The sequence below is a fragment of the Scyliorhinus torazame genome, chromosome 22, assembly GCF_047496885.1.
Source record: "Scyliorhinus torazame isolate Kashiwa2021f chromosome 22, sScyTor2.1, whole genome shotgun sequence".
Lineage (NCBI taxonomy): Eukaryota > Metazoa > Chordata > Chondrichthyes > Carcharhiniformes > Scyliorhinidae > Scyliorhinus > Scyliorhinus torazame.
Window position 1 is genome coordinate 51,405,087 of NC_092728.1, and position 11,999 is coordinate 51,417,085.

Consider the following 11,999-nt stretch of genomic DNA (forward strand, 5'->3'; position numbering starts at 1 on the left):
CTACTGAGCTGGGCTTGTTAAAGGTATGCTAACAGCGTTACTGTACACTTCACATGTCCCAACGTGGGGGGTGGTACACATTCACCCTGCTATCGAGGCACCGGAGCATGACTTTCGGTTCAGAGCCGGGCGTGAAACTCTACATTTATTTTGTGATTTTAGAGTATCCAATTCTTTTTTTTCCAATTAAGGGGCAATTCAGCTTGGCCAATCCCCCTACCCTGCACATCTTTGGGGTGTGACCCACACAGACACTGGGAAAATGTGCAAACTCCACACGGACAGTGACCCGTGGCCAGGATGGAACATAAGAACTAGGAGCAGAAGTAGGCCATCTGTCCCCTCGAGTCTGCTCCGCCATTCAATGAGATCATGGCTGATCTTTTGTGGACTCAGCTCCACTTACCGGCCCGAACACCAGAACCCTTAATCCCTTTATTCTTCAAAAAACTATTTATCTTCATCTTAAAAACATTTAATGAAGGAGCCTCTACTGCTTCACTGGGCAAGGAATTCCATAGATTCACAACCCTTTGGGTGAAGAAGTTCCTTCTAAACTCAATCCTAAATCTACTTCCCCTTATTTTGTGGCTATGCCCCCTAGTTTTGCTTTCACCCGCCAGTGGAAACAACCTGCCTGCGTCGATCCTATCTATTCCCTTCATAATTTTATATGTTTCCATAAGATCCCCCGCACATCCTCCTAAATTCCAACGAGTACAGTCCCAGTCTACTCAACCTCTCCTCGTAATCCAACCCCTTCAGCTCTGGGATTAACCTAATGAATCTTCTCTGCACACCCTCCAGCGCCAGTACGTCCTTTCTCAGGTAAGGAGACCAAAACTGAACACAATACTCAGGTGTGGCCTCACTAACACCTTATACAATTGCAGCATAACCTCCCTCGTCTTAAACTCCATCCCTCTAGCAATGAAGGACAAAACTCCATTTGCCTTCTTAATCACCTGTTGCACCTGTAAACCAACTTTTTGCGACTCATGCACTAGCACACCCAGGTCTCTCTGCACAGGGACCTCAGCGCCGTGAGGCAGCAATTTAACCACTGCACCATCGTGCTGCCACTTCAAACCTCTACATTGGGTTGACCTGCGATTCTACGCCCAATCGCGATTCCGGTGTTGCTGAATGGAGGATCCCACCACAAGTCTTTGGACCTGAATCGGTTTTATTTTTTCACCATTTAGAAAGAATCCTGTTCCATCTTGCTCAGGTTTTTGCATTAATTGAAATCCATTTGCCTGAGTTTTTTTTTAATAAACAATTTTATTGAGACATTTTGGCATAGTAAACAACAATACAAAACAGAGTGCAAAGAACAATCAACATGGTGCAAAAAAAACAGCTCTCCTCCCCCAAGGACCCGCCTCACTAACCCCCTAATCTATGTTACCCTGACACCCCCTCCCGCTCTCCTCTCCACCCCCCCCCCCCCCCCGCTGACGATTAATTTTCCACGAAGAAGTCGATAAATGGTTGCCACCTCCCGGCGAACCCTGACAGTGACCCCCTCAGAGCGAGGTAAATTTTTTCCACACCGAGAAAGCTCGCCATATCCGAAAGCCAGGCCTACCAGGGAAGTAAAGGCCAAAACGTCAGCCTCTCTCTCCTGGACTCCCGGGTCCTCCGAAACCCCAAAAATGGCCACCTCTGGATTCATCACCACCCTACTTTTCAGTACCCGGGAAATAACATCCGCAAATTCCTGCCAGTACCCCCTGAGTTCTGGACATGCCCAGAACATGTGGACATGGTTCACTGGTCCTCCTGCACATCTGGCGCACCTGTCCTCCAGTCCAAAGAATTTACTCATCCGGGCCACTGTCATGTGGGCCCGGTGGACGACCTTGAATTGAATCAGGCTGAGCCTAGCGCATGTTGCGGTCACGTTTACCCTGCTCAACGCCTCCGCCCATCAGCCCTCTTCTATCTCACCTCCGAGCTCCTCTTCCCACTTAAGCTTCAGCTCCTCGGTCTGCGACTCCTCTGCCCCCATAAGTTCTTTATATATATCCAAGACCCTCCCCTCCCCCACACATCCACTGGACGCTACCCTGTCCTGGAGCCCCCTAAGTGGCCGGTGTGGGAAGGATGGATTTTGTCTGCGTAGAAAGTCCCGCACCTGCAAGTACCTGAAATCATTCCCTCTTGCCAGCCCAAATTTCTCCTCCAGCTCCTGTCCAAGAACAAATCCCCCATCCGCTCAATTCCAGCCCTCCGCCATGTTCGGAACCCACCATCCATATTCTCTTCGGCAAACCGATGATTATCGCAAATTAGGGACCAAACTGATGCTCTCACTTCCCCCACGTGCCTTCTCCATTGGCCCCAGATCCGCAAAGTCGCCACCACTATGGGGCTGGTGGAGTACCGTGCCGGCAGGACTGGCAGAGGCGCCGTGACCAGGGCTGACAAACTGGTGTCCCTGAACGAAGCGGCCTCCATCCACCCCCAAACCGACCCCGCACCCACCATCCACTTCCTTATCATAGCTGTGTTGGCCGCCCAGTAGTAATTACTAAAGTTTGGCAGCGCCAACCCCCCTTCCCCTCAGTTCAGCTCGAGCATCAATCTCCTCACCCGCGGGGACTTTCCCGCCCATACAAATCCCATAATCATTTTATTGACCTTCTTAAAAAAGGCCCGCGGTATGTAAATGGGGAGACACTGGAATCTCGGGAGGATCGTCATTTTAACCGTCTGCACTCTCCCCGCTAGTGTCAGTGGGAGCGCATCCCACCTCCGGAACTCGACCCTCATTTGCTCCACCAACCGAGATAAGTTCAACTTGTGCAACAGGCCCCAGTCCCGCGCCACCTGTATCCCTAAGTATCTAAAACTGCCCCTACTAACCTAAACGGCAGCCCCCTCAGACGGCCCTCCTGGCCCCTCGCCTGGACTACAAACAACTTACTTTTTGCCATGTTCAGTTTATACCCCGAGAACCGGCCGGGTTCTCCCAGGATTCCCATGATTTCATCCATCCCAGCCACTGGATCCTGATGTATAAGAGCAGGTCGTCGGCGTACAATGAAACTCTGTCCTCAATCCTAGCAGCCAAGAGCTAGGCCAGTAATTTTGCATCTACATTGAGCAGAGAGATCGGCCTATAGGACCCACATGCCTCCGGGTCTTTGTCCCGTTTCAATATCAGGGAGATGGTGGCCTGTGACATCGTCGGGGGTAAAACACCTCTGTCTCTTGCCTCATTCAAAACCCTAACCAGCACCGGTCCCAATATCTCAGAGAACTTTTTATAAAACTCCACCGGATACCCATCCGGCCCCGGGGCTTTACCCGATTGCATAGCCCTCAAGTCCACCAATACTTCGGTCCTAATTGGGGCCCCCAGCCCGTCCACCAACCCTCTACCCACTTTTGGGAAGGTCAGACCATCCAGAAAGTGCCTCATCCCCTCCGGCCCCGCGGGGGGTTCCGAGGTATAAAGCTTGCTATCCAAGTCCCAGAACACCTTGTTCAGCCCTGCTGGATCTCCTACCAAGTTTCCCCCAGCAACGACTAACTTCCCTATTTCCCTAGCCGCCTCCCTCTTCCTCAATTGCTGTGCCAGCATTCTACTGGCTTTCTCCCCATGCTCGTAGATCGCACCCCTTGCCTCCTAAGCTGCTCTACTGCCTCACTTGTGGACAACACCCCAAACTCCGTCTGTAGCCTTTGTCGTTCCCTTAAAAGCTCTGCCCTTGGGGTCTCCGGATATCTCCTGTCTATCTGTGAAATCTCCTTCACCAGTCGGTCCGTTTCTGCCCTGTCCGGCCTGTCCCTATGTGCTCGAATCGAGATCAGCTCCCCTCTCACCACTGCCTTCAGCGCCTCCCAGAGCACCGCAGCTGAGACTTCCCCTGTGTCATTGACCTGCAGGTAGTTTTGCATACATTTCCTCACCCTCTCACACACCGCCTTGTCCGCCAACAAACCGACCTCCAGCCTCCATTGAGGGCGCTGAAAACTTTCCTTGCAGACCTGCAGATCAACCCAGTGCGGGGCATGGTCCGAAATAGCGATCAACGAATATTCTACATCCGTCACCCCGCCAGCAAATCCCTGCTCATGATGAAAGAATCAATTCGGGAATACACCTTATGAACATGTGAATAGAACAAAAACTCCTTCCCCGTCGACCGACTAGCCCTCCATGGGTCAACCCCCCCCCCACTATTTGCTCCATGAACCCCCTCAGTTCCTTTGCCATTGCCTGCACCTTACCTGTTTTTAAACACAACCGGTCTAGGCCGGGGTCAAGGACCGTGTTAAAATCACCTCCCATAATCAGCCTGTGCGAATCCAGGTCAGGTATCTTCCCCAGCAGTCTCTTAATAAAATCCACATCATCCCAATTTGGGGTACATACGTTGACCAAAACTGCCCTCATCCCCTCAAGCTTACCACTCACCATGACAAATCTGCCTCCCCCATCTGAGATTGTGCTATCCACCTCGATTTGCACCCGTTTGTTAACCAAAATCGCGACCCCTGGTTTTAGTATCCAGCCCCGAGTGGAAGACCTGGCTAATCCAGCCCTTCCTTAATCTGACCTTGTCAGCTACTTTCAGATGAGTCTGAAGCATTATTACGTCCTCCTTCAGTGCCCTCAGATGCGCGAACACACGTGCCCTCTTTACCGGCCCGTTTAACCCTCTAACATTCCAGGAGATCAGCCTGGTTGGGGGGCACCCCGACCCCTCGCCGATCAGCCATCTCCTTTCTTGGGGCCGCCCCTAGCCCCTGTGTCGCGCTTCCCTTGGCCCACCTCCTGGCAGCCCCCATTTCCGACCTCCTCCATGTTACCAAACTCAAGTCCTTCCCTCGTCAGCAGATCAACTACCCCCCTTCCCCCCCTAACAACAACACCCTGTAACCTAACCCCTGCCATAAACTAGCTACATACACACGCCCCATCTGGTTTCCATAGACCAGCTCACCCAGCTAGCCTGGTGACTCTTGACTCCGGCGCCAACAAGTCTCCCACCTATTGTTCCCTCTGACCCATCCCCCCCCCACCCATCGACACCACTTCCCCAAACCAGCCATCCTCGAGCAATTGCTCTGAAAAAAAACAAGGAACAAAGAAAACCCCGACGCTAGTGCAAACCAAGTAATACAAAATAAGTAATAGGCACTTCCAACATTCCCCCCCCCCCCCCCGCCCCCCACAATCAGAACACAAAAAGACCCCAGCACCAAACACCTTAACTACCCTCTTTTCCAACGAAAACTTGAATGCAGAAAAAAAAAACAAGAAACAAGAAAAACATGTAAACATCACTTAGTAACTTTTTAACTTAAGTCCAAAAGCCCTCAGTTCGGCACCAGCCCTTCTCTCTTGGCGAAGTCCATCGCATCCTCGGGCTCCTCAAAATAATGGTGCTGTCCCTCGTGCATGACCCAAAGGCTCGCCGGGTATAGCAGCCCAAACTTCACCTGCTTCTTGTACAAAATCTCTTTGATTTGCCTGTGGGCTGCCCTCCTTCTGGCCACCTCCGCTCAGGTCCTGGTAGATGCGCAAGACACTATTGTTCCAATGGCAGCTCCGCGCGCGCTTGGCCCACTGTAGCACCCGCTCCTTGTCCAGAAACCTGTGGAACCTGACTACCATCGCTCGGGCGGTGGGGGGGGCCTCGCCCTGTCCACCTCCAACGGGCGAGGGAAGACATCATCCCCCAATAGCTTCTGGAACATGTCTGCCACATACGTGGCGGCAACCACTCCCTCAGCCCCCTCCGGGAGACCAACGATTCTTAAATTCTGCCGACGGGACCTATTTTCCAGGTCCTCCACCTTTTCCAGAAGCCTTTTTTGTTGGTCTTTCAGCCTCCCCATCTCCACCACCGATTGGTGATCCTCCAGCTCCTCCAGCGCCTTTTCCAGCTTCTGGATCGTCCGATCCTGGGCATCTAGCATGTGATCCAGGCGCTCGATTGATTTCTGGATCGGATCTAAACTGTCCCGTTTCAGTGCGGTGAAGCCCTCTTGGATGACCTTCAGCAGATGCTCCGTTGTTGGCTGGGCTGTCTGCACCGGGGTCCGGACATCGGCCATATTGTCCTCAGCAGCAGCTTCTACACTGCCCTTGTTGATGTGTTGGGTGCTCTGGATCCGTGGAACACATACAGGCCACCAACACTTAAAATAGTGCAACACTATTTTATTAAGCTAGAAACTGTTGAACATACTTTCACTGTGGGTTAACACGATGTTCAATTAAAGTAAAGACCTATGCCTGTTCTAACCAGTCTATGCACTCAGCACATGGTGAAGATCTGTGCTGTAAGCTGTAAGCTCGATCCTTCTGAGAGGCTGCATCCCGAATGAGCGGGAAAACTGATGCCCTCAGTCTTTATAGTGAGTGTGCTCTAACTGGTAATTGGCTGTGGTGTTGTGTGTGTTGATTGGTCCCGCTGTGTGTCCATCAGTGTGTGTGTATCTGCACCATGATATACTGGTGTATATTATGACACTTGTTTGCCCATTTCTTCAACTGTTTACGATTCTTTCTGCTTCTGAATTCCATACACCTGTGTCTGGAGTCAGTGTCTGAGTGCCTATGCCTTCAGATCCAGCGCTCAAAAGTGCAAAAACGTCGGGGGAAAAGGTCCAAAAGTCCGACCGGAGCGGGAGCCACCAAATGTGCGATTTACTCCCTCATAGCCGCCACCACAAGTCCCATTTGCCTGAGTTTTTACAGTCAAACCTATCAATGCCGCTTTGTGTCTTTACTTACACGGCGGAACAGTGGTTAGCACTGCTGCTTCACATCCCAGAATTCCCATGTTCGATCCCGGCCCCGGGTCACTGTCCATGTGAAGTTTGCACATTCTCCCCGTGTCTTTGTGAGTTTCACCCCCACAACCCAAAGATGTGCAGGTAGGTGAATTGGCCATGCTAAATTGCCCCTTATTTGGAAAAAAAAGAATTGGGCACTTTAAATTTAAAACATTTCTTAAAAGATAATTTTATTTAATTAACTCTGCAGACAATGATGACCATCTTTACAAAAGGCAAATCTTAATATGTGGCTTTGAGTTCCATCACCAAAACAGTAGCAAGTGTACGTAATAGTGGAGACCCCAACACAGTGATGCACGATCAATCACTACTGAAGCGAGATTGGAGTCCAATTGAAGGCTTTAATGAACAAGTAGTGACCCCAGCAGCTCCGGTACAGAATGACTGCTGTGGGTGAAACACAGACTCTAATGCTCCGCCTGCTGGGCGGAACCAGCAGGCAGGTTCCACCACTCATACTACAGTATAAGGTACATCCCACCTAGGTACCGCGATACCCCTAATATAGCCTACCACATTCACCCCTGTTTAAAAAAGAGTCCGGCGGGGGTGGTGGCCTTGTGGCGGTGGTGATAGAGGTTATAGCGGTACCCTTCGGTGCCTTTACATGCAATACACATATTTACAGACAATTATTTACAAGTTCATTTTACAATTAAACTATCAGCCGTTCGGGGACCCTGGTCGTATCTGCGATCAACGTAGTCCCGGCGGTGATGCTGGCGTCGGCTAGGGCATCCGTGGCTCTGGGAGCGTGTTGTCTTCAGCTTCATCGCATCCGGATGGGGCCAGTGGGAGGACGGATCCTCCTGGGAAGGGGGCTGCGGTGGTGTGCGCCGGTGAAAAAATGGTTGGGGTTGGTGAGGGGGGGGTGTGAGGGTGGGGATCCAGCGGGGGCCTGATCCCGCAGGGAGACGGTATCTTGTCGGCCATCGGGGTGCGCCACATAGGCGTACTGGGGGTTAGCATGGAGGAAATGTACTGTCTCGACCAATGGGTCCGACTTGCGGGCCCGTACGTGTTTGCGGAGAAGGACGGGTCCGGGGGCTGCTAGCCATGTTGGGAGCGAGGTCCCCGAGGAGGACTTCCTAGGGAAGACCAGGAGATGTTCATGAGGTGTTTTGTTGGTAGTAGTGCACAGTAGTGATCGGATGGAGTGAAGTGCATTGGGGAGGACCTCCTGCCATTGGGACACTGGGAGATTCTTGGACCGTAGGGCCAGTAGGACGGCCTTCCAGACCGTCCCGTTCTCCCTCTCTACCTGCCCGTTTCCCCGCGGGTTGTAACTGGTCGTCCTGCTGGAGGCAATGCCCTTGCTGAGCAGGAATTTATGCAGCTCGTCACTCATGAATGAGGTCCCCCTATCGTTATGGATGTAGGCGGGGAAGCCGAACAGGTAAAGATGCTGTGGAGGGCTTTAATGACGGTGGCAGCCATCATGTCGGGACAGGGGCTGGCGAAAAGGAATCAGGAGTACTCATCAATCACGTTTAAGAAATACGTGTTGCGGTCGGTGGAGGGAAGAGTGTAGCCACCTGGGTTGGCCACTTCCCGACTTAAAATGGAGAACCGCAAAGACTACAGGGAAATTCAGCCAACACAGGCAAAAACTAGCAAGTGCAAAAATCCTGTGTATTAGAACTTGCAAAAGCCCAGACAGCACTGAAACTCACAGCCATTTGCATACTAATGAGCGATCCCCGGGAACAATCAAAACATTTAAGGTGAATAAGGCCAAGCCAGACTCCTCGGCGCCAGCAGGAGCCAAGACAAAGGAAGGCCAACGGACACTTAGGAACCGCCTAGTGATCAGGGAACGGCTCCAGTATTGGAGAAATCGATCCAAGTGATCGGAACGCAATGCAATCACTTGGAACCAGGTACGGGGTCCGCCCAAAGGGGCGGGAAGCCCCTGGGGATTATAAAATAGAGTCCCCAAGTTCAAATCGTCCTTCTTGGCAGGGTCACTCAGCAAATCGAATCAACCCTTGAGAGTGAACTGAGGGATCTAGCGGGGAGGGAGGGAAGGGGGGAGGGGAAGGGTTGCTGCTGCACTGGCCGAAAGGGAATGGGACACAGGAGAGGTGGTCGGGACGGGGGACCAGGTCAGGTCTGGGGGACTGGAGGGTAAGGGAGGCGTGGACACGGGACTGGCCCAGAAAAGGAGATGGCTAGTCGGCGGGGCGTGGGGGGGGTGAGAGCCCCTCCAATCCGGCTGATAATGTGGAATATGAGGGGCCTGAATGGGCCGGTGAAGAGGGCTCGAGTGTTCGCGCACTTAAAGGGACTGAAGGCGGACGTGGCCATGCTCCAAGAGACACACCTGAAGGTGGCGGACCAGGTCAGGTTAAGAAAGGGATGGGTAGGACAGGTATTCCACTCGGGACTGGACGCGAAGAATAGAGGGGTGGCAATATTGGTGGGAAAGCGGGTGTCATTTGAGGCCAAGACTATTGTAGCGGACAATGGAGGGCAATATGTAATGGTGAGCGGTAGGCTGCAAGGGACGTGGGTGGTGTTGGTAAATGTATAAGCCCCGAACTGGGATGATGCAGGATTCATGAAGCGCATGTTGGGGCGCATTCCGGACCTGGAGATAGGAGGCCTGATAATGGGAGGGGACTTCAATACAGTGTTGGATCCAGCACTGGACCGCTCCAAATCAAGGACCTCTAATCAAAGAGGCCGGCGGCGGCCAAGGTCCTTAGGGGATTTATGGATCAGATGGGGGGAGTGGACCCATGGCGGTTTGCAAGGCCGCAGGCCAGGGAATTTTCTTTCTTCTCCCATGTACACAAAGCCTACTCCCGGATAGATTTCTTTGTTCTGGGTAGGGCGCTCATCCCGAGGGTGGAGGGGACGGAGTATTCGGCTATAGCCGTTTCGGACCATGCCCCGCACTGGGTGGAACTGGAGCTGGGAGAGGAGAGGGACCAACGCCCGTTGTGGCGGCTGGATGTGGGACTGCTGGCGGACGAGGTGGTGTGTGGGAAGGTGAGGGGGTGTATCGAAAGGTACTTGGAGGCCAACGACAACGGGGAGGTGCGGGCGGGGGGTGGTATGGGAGGCGTTGAAGGCGGTGATCAGGGGAGAGCTAATTTCCATTCGGGCTCATAGGGAGAAGACAGAGGGTATGGAAAGGGAGAGGTTAGTGGGGGAGATTTTGAGAGTGGACAGGAGATACGCAGAGGCCCCGGAGGAAAGATTACTTGGGGAAAGACGACGGCTCCAGACGGAGTTTGACCTGTTGACCACCGGGAAGGCGGAGGCACAGTGGAGGAAAGCGCTGGGGGCGACCTACGAGTATGGGGAAAAGGCTAGTCGGATGCTGGCACACCAGCTCCGTAAGAGGATGGCAACGAGGGAAATAGGGGGAGTCAAAGATGGAAGGGGAGCCACGGTTCGGAGTGCAACGAAAATAAACGAGGTATTCAAGGCCTTTTATGAAGAGCTGTACAGATCCCAGCCCCCAGCGGGGGAAGAGGGGATGAGACAATTCCTAGATCAGCTGAGATTCCCGAGGGTGGAGGAGCAAGAGGTGGCTGGTTTGGGGGCACCAATTGGGTTGGAGGAGCTGAGAAAGGGTTTGGGGAGCATGCAGGCGGGGAAGGCCCCGGGACCGGACGGATTCCCGGTGAAGTTCTACAGGAAGTACGCAGACCTTTTGGCCCCGCTACTGGTGAGGACCTTTAATGAGGCAAGGGAGGAGGGGACCCTGCCCCCGACAATGTCAGAAGCGACAATTTCTTTGATCCTAAAGCGGGACAAGGACCCACTGCAATGTGGATTATACAGGCCGATCTCGCTCCTCAATGTGGATGCAAAGTTGCTGGCAAAAGTGCTGGCCACGAGGATCGAGGACTGTGTCCCGGGGGTAATCCACCAGGACCAGACGGGATTTGTAAAGGGCAGGCAACTAAACACCAATGTGCGGTGGCTCTTAAACGTGATAATGATGCCATCGGAGGAGGGAGAGGCGGAGATAGTGGCAGCTATGGACGCGGAGAAGGCCTTTGACCGAGTAGAATGGGAGTACCTCTGGGAGGTGCTGCGTAGGTTTGGGTTCGGGGTAGGGTTTATCAATTGGTTTAAGCTCCTTTACAGAGCCCCGATGGCGAGTGTAGTGACGAACTGGCGGAGGTCGGAGTACTTTTGACTGTACCGAGGGACGAGGCAGGGGAGCCCCCTGTCCCCCCTGTTGTTTGCATTGGCGATCGAACCATTGGCCATGTCATTGAGGGAGTCTAATAAATGGAGGGGGGTGGTCCGAGGGGGAGAAGAGCATCGGGTGTCGCTATATGCGGATGACCTGTTGCTGTACGTGGCGGATCCAATGGAGGGGATGGTGGAGGTCATGCAGACTCTAAGGGAGTTTGGGGAGTTTTCGGGCTATAAGCTCAATGTAGGGAAGAGTGAGCTCTTTGTATTACAGGCGGGGGACCAAGAAAAAGGGATAGGGGACCTACTCAGGAGGGCGGAGGGGAGCTTTCGGTATCTGGGGATCCAGATAGCCAGGAGTTGGGGGACTCTACATAAACTGAATCTGACGAGGTTGGTGGAGCAAATGGAGGAGGATTTCAAAAGATGGGACATGTTACTGCTCTCGCTGGCGGGTCAAAATGGTGGTCCTTCCGAGGTTTCAGTTTGTGTTTCAGTGCCTTCCCATCGTGATCACTAAGGCCTTTTTTAAGAGAGTAGGCAGGAGTATTATGGGGTTTGTGTGGGCGAATAAGACCCCGAGAGTAAGGAGAGGGTTCCTGGAACGCAGTAGGGACCGAGGAGGGTTGGCGCTGCCAAACCTGGGGAGCTACTACTGGGCAGCAAATGTGGTGATGATCCGCAAGTGGGTTATGGAGGGAGAGGGGGCGGCATGGAAGAGGATGGAGATGGCGTCCTGTAAAGGAACGAGCCTGGGGGCGTTGGTGACGGCACCGCTGCCGCTCTCGCCGTCAAAGTATACCACGAGACCGGTGGTGGCGGCAACGCTAAGGATCTGGGGCCAGTGGAGACGGCACCGGGGTGCAATGGGAGCCTCGGTGTGGTCCCCGATCAGGGGTAACCACCGGTTTGTCCCGGGGAACATGGACGGGGGGTTCCAGAGCTGGCATCGGGCGGGGATTGGAAGAATGGGGGACCTGTTCATCGACGGGACGTTTGCGAGCCTAGGGGCACTGGAG